Source organism: Erpetoichthys calabaricus, chromosome 12, assembly GCF_900747795.2.
Source record: "Erpetoichthys calabaricus chromosome 12, fErpCal1.3, whole genome shotgun sequence".
Lineage (NCBI taxonomy): Eukaryota > Metazoa > Chordata > Cladistia > Polypteriformes > Polypteridae > Erpetoichthys > Erpetoichthys calabaricus.
This window is the reverse complement of record NC_041405.2, coordinates 87,049,334-87,067,809: the sequence shown is the minus strand read 5'-3', so window position 1 is coordinate 87,067,809 and position 18,476 is coordinate 87,049,334. Positions and strand designations below refer to the sequence as shown.

General features: G+C 35.7%; 1 protein-coding gene across 5 annotated transcripts in view; it reads left to right on the top strand.

The window, feature by feature from the left end:
* The window catches only part of LOC114662380 (fibroblast growth factor 13), a 400,003-nt gene that overhangs the window by 161,017 nt on the left and 220,510 nt on the right, over window positions 1-18,476 (top strand). The gene's annotated exons all lie outside the window — the stretch shown is intronic.

The window sequence follows — 18,476 nt, the reverse complement described above, 5'->3', positions numbered from 1 at the left end:
TCCACTTTGTGCCTAATGCAGATTTCATATGCTCATGCACCCCCTTACAAAATAAGGAATATTTCTAATCTAAGTTTCAGATTATCCAAGCAAATGTCAATAGAAAACAATTAATTTCAGGAACATTTTAACGATAGTTATTAGGCTGAATTACTTACTAAAAATGGTAACATCTTTTTATTTATAACCTTATTGTTCATTAACTTCATCAGTTTCATTTTAAAATTGCATTTTTGTTCATTTGTACTGAATGTTACTGCAAACTAAAGAACATCTTTGATGATAAAGCAGGTCAAGTTCATTTACATTTGAGTCCTTAATATGTCTTTATCTTTCTCTATTACCCACCAAGTCAAAATTCTGCAGTGACATGACATGGTCATTCATGGTATTCACTCAGTTTATAATCCATTCAGTGAGAATGCAAAAATAGGGTACAGTTTAATAAATCTGAAAGAAAAATGCCTGCTTTATTTAAGAATTAGCTTACTATAACAATAACAATCTGCAGAGTTTGCTCTCATAAATTCAGTGTTTCCTTATAAGTTTGTTTTTCTCAGAATTGTTGCCATTGTTTTTACAAATTTAGGCAATTGCACTGTTACAATAAGTACAGTCAGTATTTGTTGACTTCATGCAATATAATCTGTGCATAAACAGTGATGTTTTGAGTTTCCTTAACATTTACAATCAGAATATCATTAAGTCAAAAATGAGAATGAGAGGCAATCTATTGTTACAAGACATTATCACTTTCGATTTAAAATATCAGTATGTTAGATGAATGAAAACTTTTGGCAATGTAACAAATGACTATTGGTATTATAAATAAAAGCAAGTGATTTTCAAAAAGTTCAGTTTCTAAAAACATGGGGAAAAATATTGTTTGAAAAGTTTTACATTTATGTAGTTTATCTTGTGGTAATATGGTGATATGACACAGAAACAACAAATCAAAGACAGTGGTTAATATAATTTTGGATGCTTCACAAGGCTTTGACCCACTGTGTGATTAGAGTCATTGACATTCTGGGCACGGTGACTTTAATGAGCACTACTGTGGGCTCTTAACCTCGCAGCAATTGTGGTAACCTACTTTACTAAACCTTGGAACAGCAAAGTTATTTGTCCTTATTGTAGCTGCAAACTCTGAAGGTACATTATTTTCTGTTTAGTCTTGATTCTGCATCTACATCCTACTTTCATTCTTAGTCAAATGGTGTGAAGACACTCGTAAATTCTGTATTTTTTTTTCCATTAATTTTGTACATTTATAAAAGTTTAAAAAATCTACATAGCAACAGTGGTAATCATTATAATGAGAGCTACATTGCTTGCCCTAATTAATTAAATGGTAGATTTATTTGACATTTGTCTTTACAGTTTTCATTAAAATTTATTTCAACTCCTGCTATCATTTATTTGTTTTTTAATGCATCACTGATTAAAATTTTCTTTTCATGTATATTTGCTTTACATGTTGTTTGCCTTAAAAATGCAATAAAAAATGGAAGCATAATGATTGATGCAAGGTTGGTTTTATTTCATAGCAACAGTGTTTGAGTAAAACTTTAATTTACTGTTGTACTGTATTATGGTGGGTTTCTGTAGGACTTCCCAAGTCCCTTATTAGGTTAGTCTACCCTTGCACTTTAAGATTATCACAGATACACATAGAGATCCTGTAGACAAAGTCTGAAGTGAAAGCATAATTATCAGTCACCCCACAATATTCTATTTAGAATTCTCTTCGCATTCATACATAGATATTCTCCATTGTCTACATAAGGGTATGTCTCACAATATTTTACACATAGATTTACTTACATAAATATCCTTAAATAGACAATGCAACCTTAATATATCTTACAATATTCTATAGGAGTCACTACTTAAGAACTTATCACCGACACTGATGAACGTACGGGTGTCATCGTGACACAATTAAAACCATAATTCTTTTGGTTATGCAACTTACCAACCAAACAATATGCCCTGCTTTTACTGCAGTTGTCTTTTTTTTTTCTAGGATGAGTGACCTCTTAGCCTTGATAAACTCTATGAACAAGTAGTGTGGCAACTCCCCATACCGGTGTTTTGATTTTCAGTTATTACAAACACTCTAGATAATAAAAAAAAAATTTGAAGAATAATACCAGTAGAAGAACGTATAAAAGAAAATGTAGATAGTAAAATCTGGATGTATATAAAGTCTTTAGAAAAAGCTTGGGAAGAATCTCAAGGAGTGGAAACTGTTATTCATGAGGCTTTGATCAGATGAAATGGTCATACATCCTTTGGTCTTCTTTTTTGATGTTGCCTTCTTGATGTTGCTGTTTCTTCTCCTTCTGGTTTAATCCCTCAGCCAAGCCATATTTATTTTAAAATTCCACGTTGGACTTTGGGGAAATGTGATATTATACACACTTGATTGGCTGGCTGTCAATATGATGGATGTATTTGCTCAAACTCTTATCTTTTTATGCATGTGTGTTTCCAAAGCAATAAGTTAAACAACATGACCTGAAGCATCATGGCTGCTTCCTGGGCTTCTGCTTTGTTTACACAGATGTTTTAAGCTGACTGATTACTAGTACAACTCAGGAAGAGAAGATGCTCTGTCCTGGTACAGTTCAGGAAAAGAAGATGCTTTGATGTTAATTGTCCACTCAAGTGTCCAGTATTTCAGTTCATATTGTTTGTTGAGCAAAATAATGAAATATAATTTAAAATCTGGAACACTAACTCTGTTCTGTCACACCTCACCCTCATACATTCCCATTGCTGCACCTTTGTCCACATCTACTACAACTTGTTACTCAAAAGCCACTCCTTACTCTTGTACTTGTCAGGAAACCACAATCAGTGTATTTTACTGTCAGTGTTCCCATTCTTTCAACATTGTTTCATCAAGTAGTCTTTTTGGATACTAGTTTTTGAGCCTTTTAATTTATTTATGTATTTTTTATTTAAATTCTGCTGTTTATGAACTTTGCATGTCAGTCTTAACTATTTTGGCAGGGGTTTTGGCTAATTTTGTTAATGACAAACATATCTAGGCATGCCTATGAACATGGGTGCAAGACTTTATGCAGCCTACCTTATGAGTCATTATTGGAAATTAAGCCAGCCACCAAATAAGTTTGCCAATCCCTGATATAGATCTATTCTGATCTGTGTTTTCATTTCGTTGTTGGCGCTTTTGGTTCATTTAATCACAAAGTAATCTACCAAATTTCTGAGATGAATAAAAAAAGGTAGTTATTTCATTCCAATGAGCTACAAGAGAAAATGTGAAGATGCAGAATCATCTTTTCCTTCAAAAAAATCATGGAAGTGAAACCAATATTGCTAGTACTGGTAGTGTAAATAAAGTATATTGTAATGATGGGCCTGATTGCTGGACAGCAACTCAAAAAAATGATATCTTCCAGAGAAACTGTGGCTTTACACGATGGTTAAAATGATGGTCTGCAAAGTGTGCACAGATGTTGGAAGTCTTGGGTCAAGTAAACAGATGGGAATTAAAATTCCCACAGTATGGGCCAGTGGTAAAATCAGTACCTTTGGTAAATCTTGAAAACAACAACTAATGTTCCTGAGAAAGAAGATTTGACAACAAGGAAAGCACAGCCCACAAAACTGCACAAAATATTAAAGTTAGAAGCTAAAAATGAAGCTTTAGAAAAAATATGCTTGAAAACTCATGATAAAAATATTACGGCTAAAGTTTTTCAAACTGTTTATAAAATAGCCAAAAGCATCAAGCATTTAATAACTTTGAAGATGAAGTAAACCTTCAGGAAGATAAAGGTGTAGATATGGGACATATACTTCACTCTACCAATGCCTGCATTAACACAATAAACTATATTGGAAATGAAATGGTAAATACTTTAATAAACCAAATTATGAACTGTAAAAAAACCTTTCTCCAATTATAGATTAATCTGCTACTGTCAGTAGTAAAAGTGCTTTAAATGTTTATGTTTGTGTAGTCCCTCCAGTGAATCTTTTCCTCGATTTAATTGAGCTTCATGATGTTTCTGTCAAAGGAATTTAGTACATTAATCAGTCACCTAGAACACCTTGGACTGTCAGAGGATTATTTAAAGGACCACTTGTCTGTCACTTGTGAGGGTGCTTCAGTGATGTTTGGTGTGTGTAGTAGTGTTAGGAATTTGCTGCAAGATTCATTTCCAGGTATTATTGTATGGCATTATGCTAACTATTGCCTGGACTTGTCCGTGAGCGATGCAGTGAATAATGTGGCAGGCATAAATAGGTTTAAGAATTTTATGGACAAACTTTATGATCTACCATGCGTCTCCAAAAAATGCAAGGGAATTTAAAAGGAGTGTGCTGCTTCACTATAATTGCAACTCCTGAAAACTGGAAGAATCGTGAATACTCACTGGGTAGCATCAAGTTTCTGTACAATTAATACAGTATGGCAAGATTATCCAGCACTAGTTCATCACTTCCAGCAAGAACAGAAATATACTACAAGAAGCAAAACAGAGCACTGTCTTTATGAGTGTTTGCTGAAGAAAATCGCATCATGTGATTTTATCCTAGATTTGGGATTAATGTTTGGTGCTCTCCAAGAACTCAGTGACTTGAGTTTGGACTTGCAAGCAAGAGATATCAGCTTGCATACTGCTAACAATATAAGCACAATGCAAGTATTTGAAGAAAGAATGGGAGATACTGGTCAATACCACAGTATTCCTCAATTGTGGAAAATATGAACTTCAGAGGTGTTGAACTCCACAAAACTAGCTGACTGCAGACACAGCTGTCCTATAAATCCAGACAATTTCTATGAATGTTTGAAGGATTCCTTAGAAAAAAGATTTTTTGGAGGAGAAAGTGCTGATTTGCCTGACTGTGATAAAGTGTTACATCCACATTTCTGGCCAGAAAAAACAAAATCAAATCACATTTGGAGAAACGGAGATTAGAAAACTGGCAGAGACGTTTAGTCTAAATGAAAGAAGTGATTTGTTTTTTTTGTGAATATGTTCAAGAAAGTAAAATGCCAGATAGACTGCTTCTTCCAATGCAGATTCTTGGTTAATACAGACAAACTTTGCACTGATGTTCCTGAAAATCGTATGACCGCCACTTAATTTCAACCCTGATACAAATGTGGACCTATGGCTGTTGTGAGGACATCACTCGGCAGTAAATACTAAGAGCAAGCAGTGATCAAGAAAAGCAGAAGGACCACCTCAAGATATGTCGAAAGTGTGGAAGTTGCTATAAAATGTTGTTCATTGAAAAGTTCATGTGAGTATCCCTTCCTTTTTTCTTAGGAAAAAAGCACTGTGTATAGCCTAATGACAAGTTTCAATGATGACCATTTACAATTCAATATTTTATCATTTTAAATCTCCTCTGTCATGCTCTTACAAACCTTACTGAAACGATTGTTTAACATTCAGTGAGCAATTCTATTGGTATCGAACCCAAAAATATCAGTTCTGCCAAACTAATCCATATGAAGCATTCAGTATCAGATGTTCTCCATATGAAGGCAATATCCAGATAGATAAGGAAATGCCATGGAAACTGAAGTTGGACATCAGTCAAACATGCATATAGACTACAGGCAGCTTTGTTCGTAAAAAATATTATCAATTATATTGTGAAGAAGGTTAGCTAAACAAAACAAGTGACGTTTTATTTTTTTTGCTGTTACATAGGTCAGTATAGTACATCTGAACTGATATGTTACCTCAGCATTTTTAAATGTGACTAGAATTATGTACTGTTCAGTGGAGAGTATACTGTATGTAATGGGTGTAGTTCACCCATTCATCCTCTGCTCTCAGTAATAACTGTGACAAATATTTCTGGCAGATTTTTAAGTTTTTATAATTTTACCATTTTGCTAGAGTGGGAAATAAAGGAAGTATTTTTTTGAGCAGTCACAGTCTAGCTTAACACTACTCCCTAAATTCTTAATCTTTAACATTATATTATTTGTTAGTCTACTTTGATCAATCGATATGTAAGTTTCTTATAATGAGTCCCTTGGCAGATTTTTTACTATTAAAATGTATGATTGTAACATACAGAGAATAGCCTTTAACATTCAATTGCGGTAACAGGGATCCACTAACATTTCAGGCCTAAGGGGCTGCCCACTTGTAAGAATACCGATGGTAAACCTATTTCCTACTGTGGACTATTTTGTTCTACAATTACTTTAAATGTATTATCTGGCTGCTTCTTGTTTTCTTTTGATCAATATTCTAAGACTATAGTTAGCATTCATAGTTTTGAATCTGATTATGTTGTCTATTTTTTGATTTTATAGCTATTGTTCATTGCCTTTGCAATATTTAAAGACTTGTGTGGCTCTACAAAGCCAAAGAACAATGTTCTCTATTTTTTCTGCTTTTGCAGCAGTGGCTTTAGCAACAAGTACATTTCATTGTACTTTAAACTAAATCCTATTTCTTTTTTTACTTATTGCACATTCTCTGATGCAGACGAGAAGTAGTTTGTTTTAGACTTTGCGTCCTTTTACATACAGTATGTAGGTTAAGGGCAGTCTGACATAAAGGATATTTTGTATATTAATAATACACTCTAATGGTAAATGTTACTGGTTGTGCTATCTAGAATTACAGAGAAAACTATAAATAAGAGAATGGAAAAAACATTTTTATTGCTTAAGTGTACAGTATATTAAACCATTTCATTTCAACTTGAATGTAATGGCATTTCACTTACATTGGACAAAAGTCTCACAACATTCTGAAAAGGAAACTGGCAAATAGTCACAAGCAAGAATTATTGTATGGCTTTCACTCACATCATAGAATAAGGTATAATCACCATTAAAAATAGATGCTAAATCAAGCATTTTTCAGGCAGCATCAGGGGATATGTTCAAATAGGAGGTGCAAGTGTGCTTTTTTATTTTAAATTATGGTGATTTATGGTAGTGAAGTTTTATCTTGCCATCATGAATTAAAGCTGGGTAATAGTTAAAAGCAAGACACTTTCTTGACTCTCAGTATATATTGGATTCTACCGTATGACACTCTAACTACTTGTAATGTATGATGCTGTCTAATCACACTGCATGTCTAATGGCTGTCTTATTAAGACTTTTACCAGATTAAAACTCTATTTGTCAGAAAGCACACAGTGTCAATTAAAAGTTGCCCTTTAGAAAGAGGCTCTATGTCTTTGATATTTTTTTTTTTAAATTCTCTCTTGAAAACTTGGTTTTCATGACCAGGCAGTCCTAGGTTATACAGTTCACAAAACTTTCTTATTTAGACATCTAAAGTAAAAATGAATTGGGTATCAGAATGCAAATCAGAAAAATTGGGAATCAGAAAACAAATACATATACAGCCTTAAATAACTACAGTATTGCACAGTGGAAAGGTAGGTTTGTGCAGTTTCTGTGTAGAGGCACAGTCCTTTAATATTTGTGGTTCCAAAAATGGTAACAATGCATGCAAAATGACAATCAATATTTATATTTTTACATGTATAATTTATTATAGCAACCATATAAAATTCATGATGATGTTTCTAATATGGTGCTCCTAAATACATACTTCTTATCAGTAGCTTGCTGACACACAAATTTGGTGTAGAATGTCTTGGTTTTCATAAAACCCTTGGAGCTACCAATTCCTGTGCTGCTGTTGGTTAACTGCTACGAGACAACTGTTAAACCACTGCTTTAAAAAGGTCTAGAATCTAGCCTATTCAATTACTGTCCAAAGACTGAAGTCATAGCTAACTCTTCTTGTTCTTGTGTTCCCAATTTGTCTTGTGTGATTTTACTGCCTGTCCATATTGATGCGATCCTTTCTCATCCCAGAAATATATTTGATAAATAGGTTTCTTTTGTCTCTCTCTTCTGAACTGATCAGTGAACAATGCAATCTTGCATTCTATTTTGGGAATACTCACGCATCTCACCAGTACATCTGCCATTTCACAATCATGCCTGACCATCAGACTTAATCAGACTGCTGCCAGTAAACCATAATGTCATAGCAGCATTCCAGATCAGCTGCTCTGAATCTTTTCAAAAGGAACCTACAGTTATTTTAAAGCATTTTGAACAGCTCTGATTACAGTAAACAATAATTATTGTTCAGTTTAAATGCTGAGGGCAGGTTGTAGGTGGGTCATTCTAGACATATCTGTTTGACATACAGTGATCCCTGGTATTTTTGTGTGCCTTCATTTTGAGACCCCAGTGCAAATTTTTGGGTGCTGTATATTTAGTACTTTCAGGTATGGGGACTTTAATCATTTATGTCTTCAGACACTATGTCTGTGCAGATGAAAGCGAGTCACGTAATTTAAATGTTTATGATTTCACAAGCTTGAATTTGTGGTAGTCCTGATTTATGGAAAGTTTAAAAAATGTAAGGAATTTTAAAGCATGAGTGTGCTTCCCTTGAAATACCAGTAAAAGCTTCACATCATTCAAGATAGCATAGTTCAAATTTCAGTTTTCAGTTAGAGCTGCTGTGGGGTTATATGACTTTGAATCAGCTCCGTATAAATGTTAATCTGTAACTTTGTTACGTTTAACTTGGGACAGAATGGGCTTCTAAGTAGTTATTTTAGTGCAAAAGTTTTGTGACATATGTACAACATTCAAGGTTGTGAATTGCATAAGACCTTAGCATTATGTATTATAAGAAATACAGCAAATTATAGAAAGGTCACCCAGTTATAGGGTCAAAGCTGAAATCCACTGTTTGGATTTTACACCATTTCTTCCTGCACAGATTTTATCTGGAGGCTCTAATTTACTGCCATATAGAAAAACAAACATGCAGGGTAGGATAATCAGCAGCACTACATAGATCTGTTCTGAGCAAAAGTAGATGTGTGCTTGAGTGTGCCTATAGGATTTTTACCACATCCCAGGATGTTCCAGTGCTAGTGGAAAAACTCCATTTTTCCTTTACCATATATTGAAATGTGTTGAAGAAAAATATTGTATTATATTCCATTTACTCAATATTGTGTGTCACACAATAACAAAGCCTTCTTTTGAGATTTTTAAACTTGCATGACTTCAGTTTTCTTAGTTAGTCACTGATGTCATAGGGATGGAAATTTTGATTTTGCTTCTTTTAGCATGTTGTAACTTAAGACCAAGCACCACATGTCATAATTGAGCCTCTGGGAGGTTATGCCTTGTGAAAGTTTCATAAGTATGACCAGGTGGAGAGAGCACAGTGAATAAATGATGCCAGGAAATATCAATTTTTATCTAAAATGGGCAAATGCTGCTCTTATCTTTTTGAGTTTGATTGTTGGAAATATTGAAAGCAAGAGAGACTAAGATAAAGAAAAAAACCCTCAATACCAGATGCCAGGATACAAAGAGGATTGTGTTTAAACATTAATAATCTCATAAATCTTTAGGTACAAGCCATGTGTAAGATGTGAGTGGATCCATTAAATTTTAAAATTGTCTTATTTTGGTGTGATGCACTAAACAGTATTTGAGAATGCATGAGTAGTCTGTTCTGTTTTTTAATATAGGCTTTTCCCCTGGAACTATACATCTTTTATTATAATTTCTGTCTGGTTTAATTTGCATTTTTTAGTAATATAGTCTGGTATGTTTGTCTTCATTTATACGATTGTTCTGCCCAAGAAGGCAGTGTGGTGTAGTGGTTAAGGCTTTGGACTTCAAGCCCTGAGCAAGTCACTTGACTTTCCTGTGCTCCAAATGGAATACCAAAAGAAATGCATCATAAATGTTATAAGTCACCTTGGATAAAAGTGTCAGCTAAATAAGTAAATGTACATGGAATGCCCAAGTAAATATGCAATAGGAAATTATATTCACAACTTATGCAATCTATTGAAATAAGTTACATTGTAAAATAAGATTCTCTGTGGCTCACATGTTCAAACACTTTGATATGGCAGTCCTCAGTATATTGGTGGTAAATGACTATTGTGGCCTTTAATTATTGTGTGCATTAGTTGTTTAACTTATTAATTACTTTTACTCTAAATTGTATTTACTAAAGTAATAGGTTCGGTATAGCTATTAGTGATAATGGCTGTGTATTTAACAATGGAAGCAATTTGGTTGGACACACTGTAGCAGCAGTTAGCTCAGCTGCTTTATAGCTCCATAAGACAAGATTTCAAAACATTTTTGCCACTGACTGCATGATTTTTCCTACCAGATCCCAAAAATGTGTGTTAAGTTGATTTGAAAGTTCTAAATTGGCTCAGTGTGTGTGAATGAGTATAGAGGGCAATAGATTAGCAGTGGATTGACACCCTGTTTAGGGTTGGTTTCTTTGTTGCTAGGATGACGTCTAGTTGACCTGTGACCATATATTGGTTACACTGTGAACATATCTGTGAATGGTACTGTTACACGAAACTGTTTACTGTTTACTGTTTAACTGGTAACAGAGAAGCAGCAACACTCAAAATGCTGCCTCTGTTAGACAGCAGTTCAGTCGTTGGTCAGGGACATTTTTATTCAAAAGGATAATCTCTGCACCCAAAGAAAAATCTCTAAAAATAAGTTTATTTTGACTTTTTACATACATGATTGATTATTGGTCATTTTGAAGGTATGACACTAATTAATGGAGCAGTCGTGAACGTTTACAACTAGCAGTGTAAGCCTTTTAGAGTGCTATGTGGACTTGGCAGTTACTCAGTTCTCTGGATAGCTCTCTAACATTTTGCATAAATTTATGGAACCAAATCTGTAGAATTTTTAATAAACTTATTTCTTCACCAAACTATTGATTCCTCATTTTTTTCCAGTATTTGATACTTTCATTTATTACACTTATGCAGCTGATTTGGTACTAGCTGTGAACTGTGATCTGGTCATGTTTGCAAGATTTGCAAGATTGCAGTAAGGTGATGACCTACCTGGCTAGCTTTGTTATAAGCACTGTGTATTTTGAGTTTTTCGTATGTTTGAATAATCGTTGGCTTGCCACAGCCATAAACCATTCCACATAGCTTCTTTTGAGGCTAGCATTTCAACCAAGCCTGTGCTTATGCAGCTTCATTGCCAGAGACTCTAGAATGCAAACCAAGTACATCCACTACAACTGCACTGCCTACTTCTCACGCAATAGAGAACACTTCCACTGTCAAAGGCTAGAGCATGAATAACAATAGACATTCCCAACCATACTGTATAATATACTGTGTGTGTATATATGTACATATATATGTATGTATGTGTGTATATTTATGTATATGTATAAATAAAATATAGTGAACCACCACAGAGTCCTTCAGCCACCCCAACATAGGCAGAGATGCAAGTTCCAGGCACAGTGCACTTTTATTCATTTGGGAAGCGCTTTTTGCTTTCTCCCCACATCTCACACATCAAGCGCCAATAACACAGTCCTTTTCCTCTTCTTTCTCTCTTCCTCTCCAGCAAGCTGTCTCACTTCCTCCAGACTCTGGCTTGTCTCTGTGAGATAGCTGGCTCCTTTTAAGTCTCACTCGGGAATATTCCAGGTGGCTTGTTATGGAGATGTGGAATTATTCCCAGGTGTGGCGGAAGTCCAACTCAAGGCTCTGCAGAGCCCCCTGGTGACATCCTTGGAACCCATAAGGGCTGAGTTAACCAATACCAAGTCCCAAATAGCCCTGTGAGACTCTGAGGAGCTGTTGCACTCCAGGTGGCCTGCCAAATTGCAGCTCATGGAGACAGTGTCCTTCATATGTCATCTCGGCCTGTCCTTACATTACAGAGGTGTCCCGGCTGGGTAATGGGCCAGCACCCATCACATTTTAGAGTGATGGATGGCCGACAGCTCATACTACGCCCCTGTGATGGAAGGAGAGGGGAAGGCAGCTTTTTCAGGACACTGCCTCCCCCAAAACGGTATAATAAAATATATATTATATATAAAAAAATACACAAAATACAATAATACAAAAATACAATAATTCTATACTGAAAGTAGATATGTTGGTTTTCTTTTATTAATATAACTCCACAATCATCAGGAAGCCATTGATCACATTTTTGTGCTCGTATTGTTACTTTGTCCTCATCCAGAATATCCAATGTCTTGAAGTCCAAGTTCAAAGTGTGATTTTTATCTTACCTCCAAGAAGAGTTATGGCTGGAAAGATACAAATATTAATTATAAGTGAAAGTGTGAAGTGACCAGTAATAGTCTGTATAAATTAAATGGACCCATAAGTTTTTGAAAATATTTTATAATTCATTGTTTTATGATGGTATTGGTACTTCTGCATTTCCTATCTCTCATTTTATGATTGATGTCCCTCATGTTACATTGGGATTCTTCTAGAATGTGGTCTGAGTATGTTCCTTTTGTTAAAAACATCTGGATCCCAAATTTGTGTCTCTAAATAGAAAAATGTAGATCCTGAAAGTGAAAAAATGAGTCAATCAGTGTTTATTTCACTGTGTTTCACTGTATATAGCTAGGAACCAACATAATAAGTGCTATATATATATCTTTTCTTACCTCATGCCAGATAATTGGAGGGACTTGTCTAAGATAAGATACACTTGCAATGTGCCATTTTTATGATTTGTTTTCTTTTTAATGCTTGACATTTAGTCCATACCAGTTTCAATGAAATATGACAGCTGATTTATTTGTATTTTAGTGAATTATAATCAGCATCTCAGATTAAACAGCCTTGATATTTTAGTATACTGAAGCAGAACACTGAATGTCTATTCCTTCCTCTCTTCTTTTATGCTTTTATTGTTATTTATATATTTTTCACCTTGCTGAATTGTTCAGAATAAATTAAATTCCTTGTGTTTTTAAATATGTTAGGGTTTCTGCTGATTTCAAACAATACCAGCTCCTCTTGCAAATGAAACTATGGTATCTGGCAAGTGTTGCACATAAACGCAGTAGAGTGTAAATTGCTCATAATAAGCTGTGTAACTGCGTGGAAAGTAGCTGGACTACTGTGTATTTATAAAGGTAGGAAGTCGCAGATTCTGGAACTGGGTGTTAAAATCAGTGTTGGGAGACGTTATGTTTAAAAGTGACTTTTTAACATAACTCTTTACTCACAAAAAAGTAACTAAATGTGTTACTTATAAAATGTAATGCGTTACAAACAGTGCACTACTTTTGCATTACTTTTTCTTATTTTGTATGAAAAACTACACATTTCACTGGGCAGCATTTGTCATTAAATCCAAAGTCTAGAGCTAGTTTGTGCCATTACTTTGTTGCTTGCAACAAAACAATTGCGCCATCTCCTGAAAGAAGGAAAATTGCATCTTTTTTTACATTGCCAAAGGATGAGTCTGCCATTCCAACATCCAAATAAGAAGCTTTGTGTGCCGATTAAAAACAACAAGCATGCAAAGTCGTACAAGAATTCCAACTACTGCAGCAAGAGTGAGCGAGTGTTACCTTAAAAAGCAATGCAAAAGAGCATGTAAGCCTTTGGCACTTGGCATTAGCAGGCACCCCAGCAGCCCCCTAGAATTTGTGATGATGCTTTAAAGCAGGATGCGGTATAACAATTTCTGAACAATTTAACTTGCAGGCAAGCGGTATGCAATTTATATTTGTAGTTTAAAACATAAAGAACATAATAAAATAGTAGATACATCAATTTTTTGTGGACTGGTAGAAGGTCCATTGGCTCAATGTCTGGAAACCTCTCACTAGTGCATCCATTGGAGGGGGTCAGGTCCCCTATTCCCCTTTTAAACTCAGCCCAAGGCTGCACACCATGCTTTACAATTATAAAACTGGCACTTTCATATAATGAACAAACACATTTGTAGAGAACTTGGTATTAATTAAAATGTCTGAAATATCAAAATAAATAAATAAATGCACCTTTTTCAATTGCCACTTCAAAGTGTGTGTGTCAAGCACCCTTCACATCTGCCACGAGCCGACCCTGACTAAACCCATTTTATTATGCAGCTTTTAGAACTCCTTATTATAAGCCAAAATAATGTGAATACTTCCACCTGTAAAAAGTTGTGTTTTGAGCCATTCCACATTTACATCACAGTGCTTTTTTTTTTATTTTGCCAACAGGCATTTTTGCTTCAGTGAAAAAGCTAATACATTGAATTACTTTAAAAATAAATCTGACTATGCAACATGTATTACTTTTACCCGCAACACTGCTTAAGATTGTTTTTCATAGGTACTGCCATGCTGTACAGACGTCACTGCTCCCACAGTATACTGCAGAAGGAGGCTTCACAGTTTGAAATATATCTGAACTTAGTTGCAATTGCAAAACGTTGTTGAGACTTTCCAAGTGACTCTATTTCGGTTATGACTTTTTGAAAATGTTTTGAGTTTAGTAACCTCATTTGAATTTTTACAGTCTTTTTCCTACAGTAAATCTGTGGTACAGCCACAATAAAAAAGTTTTTTTCAAATTTTTTGACAGGGAAGCAACAGCATTCAGACTGGGACAAACACTAGTCAGAGACCAGGCTGAGGTCAAAAACAAAGTTGCTTGCTGGGATGGACTAGCCAGGTGGGGCAGTCTCTTTGTGAGCTGTGCTGTCAGGCCACAAACTGTGAGACTGAGTGAGTAGTGGGGGGGCTGCATAATGAGTGGCCACAGTACATCCTCAGTATTCCTATCCAATCAGATAATCCCACTGATCTTTAGGCCCTCCTCACCTGCCATAGCTTAACTGAAGCAAAATGGGAACTACGAGATACAAATGACAAGAGAAATCGGGCAAAATTCTTAAACTGAAATGGTAGCAGGACAGAAAACTAAGAGGAAAAGAATGTAAATCACTCTAGTAAGGTACTGTATTTATTGTATAGGATGGCAGCTATTTTTAACAGAAATGGAATCAGAAAATAGTTATTATAATAAGGAAACAAAAATCTAAAACAAAGCCAAGTGTATGAAACAAAGATCAGTAACCAAAATAGCTTACTTATCCAGAACTATGATGTAATGCATAATTTGTAATCAAAGTGCAGTAAAAAATTCTTAACCAGAGATCTATTAATAACATAAGAGTAACACTAGGTGTTTTGATTGTATATGCAATCTTGGACATCCAAAGAGTGCCCAACAATATCCTTTATAGCTCTGACCCGGTGATGTAATCGCTACACGCTTTTAGTTGATCTTACCTTGCAATGCTAAAAACAGTAGACATAAAGTGGCATTGCCCATACAAAACAAAATAGTTTCATGGAAGGACGTAATTGGTAAAAACAAAAAATCGGCAAAGACCAAAACAGATTCTTTCTAAGGTGAAGGCCATTGCTAAATTGCCACTTCTCTTGTTCCCTCTGTACTAGGGTCTATAGAAATGCTGAAAAGGTTCTAATACTAATCATCTGGCTGGGTCTGGGCTCCATCATCCTCCTCATCATCATTGTACTCAATAAGTTTGATCTCTTCCTTCTGGAGAGTTGTGTTTCTCCCACTTAAGATTGTTGTAACATTAGCCTCCCCCTCCAAGCTAATTTTCGATTCTTCCCTATTAATGCTAAATTCCTGATGTTTCTGAGGGTTCAGGTTTTTTTAATAAAAAACCTAGCAATTTCATCCACAGTTTGTAATGTGGCTGCATTTCAAGACTTATTTTTCTTTTAATTCACCCACTAAGCCAGGTGTTCTCTGCATGTTCTGCTGTGAGCCACAGCTTTAGTTTTCACAAAGCTAAGTGAGCTGCACATTCAAGAAAATATGTTGATTTCCTAAACGAACACTACATATTAGGCTATCACATAAATATTTACCTGGTAATTACATTAATGCTTCTTTAATAACTGTTTAAAATAGAATCTTTGTAAAATATTAATGCTGTATTGTACAAAATGAAATGAAAATACCTTTTTACGATTAGTAGGAACAAAAAGTGGGCGGCACGGTGGCGCAGTGGGTAGTGCTGCTGCCTCGCAGTTGGGAGACCTGGGGACCTGGGTTCGATTCCCGGGTCCTCCCTGCGTGGAGTTTGCATGTTCTCCCCGTGTCTGCGTGGGTTTCCTCCGGGCGCTCCGGTTTCAGTCCAAAGACATGCAGGTTAGGTGGATTGGCGATTCTAAATTGGCCCTAGTGTGTGCTTGGTGTGTGGGTGTGTTTGTGTGTGTCCTGCGGTGGGTTGGCACCCTGCCCGGGATTGGTCCCTGCCTTGTGCCCTGTGTTGGCTAGGATTGGCTCCAGCAGACCCCCGTGACCCTGTGTTCGGATTCAGCGGGTTGGAAAATGGATGGATGGATGGAACAAAAAGTTGCTATCCATAAGATTTGCCCAAAAATGTGACTTAATTTACCATATACAGATTTCCTAACTAATTAACATTAAGGTGAGTCAACCATGTGATGGCCTGGCGCCCTGTTCAGGGATTGTTCCTGCCTTATAAACTATACTTGCTGGGATAGGCTCCTGCATTCCCACAAAACTGCCCTGGATAAACGGTTTAAGAAAATGGATGGATGAATGAGTCAATACATAATAATAATTCTTTGCATTTATATAGCACTTTTCTCACTACTCAAAGCGCTCAGCAATTGCAGGTTAAGGGCCTTGCTGAAGGGCGCAACAGAGCAGAGTCCCTTTTGGCATTTACGGGATTCGAACTGGCAACCTTCCGATTGCCAGTGCAGATCCCTAGCCTCAGAGCCACCACTCCATCCTTGGTCAATGGTCAATGTACTTACTGACTGGATTGAAGATACACTTTATCTTTTTGCTCTCGACATTTCAGAAGTGAAAGGCTATGGAGGGTTGAGTTTAACGAAAAAAGGATAGAATAAAAGAGTGTTTGCACTTCTAGTTTCTTTGGATGCTTTCTCACAGTGTTTTACACCAGAAAAAACAGGACCAATGAGCAAACAAGCAAAAAGCATCATGGTGCAGAGAGGCAACTTATTAATAGCCAAGTAACCCCTATGCATTCTACAAAAAGACTTGTACAATCTGAAGTTTTATTTTTACCAACACCATTTGAGATTTTTGTTTAATTTGAAGCACTCGTGAGGCACTGTACATTGCCATAACATTTTCAAAAACAGATAATAATACAGATTTGTCAGAAACCCAAATTAAAATTACGAGAGGATGCATTGTTAAACATCCGGTAAACATAAATTTGCAGTTAAAATGGCTGCTTACAAGGCTTGACAAATGGATTAAAAAGAGTCTAACCAAGAGAAGAGGGGGAATAAGGAGGTGCTTTAATGTGTTTCATTACAGATAGAAAAGAAGGAAAGAAAGCTGTCTAGCCAGACATGATACATAATAGAAAATGCTGGCCCAGAGTAGCAGGGAATTTTGTTACCATAGGTGTTCTGTTTTAGAATTTTGAGTTTTCCTTTTTTGTAACTCCCAATATATTTTACTTAATAATTAGAAAACACAACTTTTTATACCTGTGGATCCCCTGGCATCATTCTGGATATCAAGAGATATCCTTTAGTGTCTACTGTTCAAGATATAATCCTGTTGATCTATAGCAAGTAGGACATTCTAAAATATTGTTAATATGTGCAGGGAATAAGGTCAATGAATGGACTAAAACACAACCTAAGACATCTGAATGGTAAGTTTAGTCCTTGGAAGTACCTCCTGTTTTGATTTAGGTATGTCCTTCCTCTTTAAAGTTTGAGTGAGTTAGCTAACTTTAGAGTGACTTAGGATTAGGACTAGTTTCAGCACCATACGGTTGAAATAATGAAAACTGTTGCAGGTCACTTTGTAGGACTCATTAGTTTTTCCTTGTTTGGCTTAGAGTGAGGGCTTATCAGGGAATTTCTCTCTGCACTGTTTGGCTTGCCCTTTAACTGCAAATAAGGTGGAACCACTTATGTTTTTTATGTAAGCCGAATCCTGACATAAGTGATTTTTTGACAGCTAGCAGTTTTCTCCATGTCATGACCATGCTTCTGACATGTGACATCATAACACGGTTCCATCTTAATCCCTGGTATAATGAAAGCCAGACAAAATATGAAAAGCAATGAAAACAAATAAATGTGCCCAACCACCTGTACAACTGAAAGCAATAATAGTCTTCTTTATTGTTACATTGCAAACTTTTCTTTCAATTTTCATCCTTTTTTCTATATAGAGAAAAGCAAACAATTGTCTTTCTGGGACTAGAGCATATCCTGCTTTGATGGGCTAAAGAAATTACATTTATTCAGTCTTGAGCAGAGAAGGCAGCATGAGTCCTAGCTCAGGTCTTCAAATTCTCAAAAGCATTAGTGAGATTTATCTAGCAAAATTATTTCTACTAAATAGTGAATCTCATACTCAAGGAGTTGTTGGGATCTAGAACAAACTGCCAAATCATTTAGTTGTAACAGAAATCTTAATGTACTGGGACAACGTCTTGTTTGTCAAATTTTACAAAAACTGATGTTCCTTTTTCACCCCTTATGTGACATATTTTAATATGAGAAACTAACTTTTTCTTCTTCATTCTTCCTAAATGCCATACTGCAACAATAATTAAGTAAGTA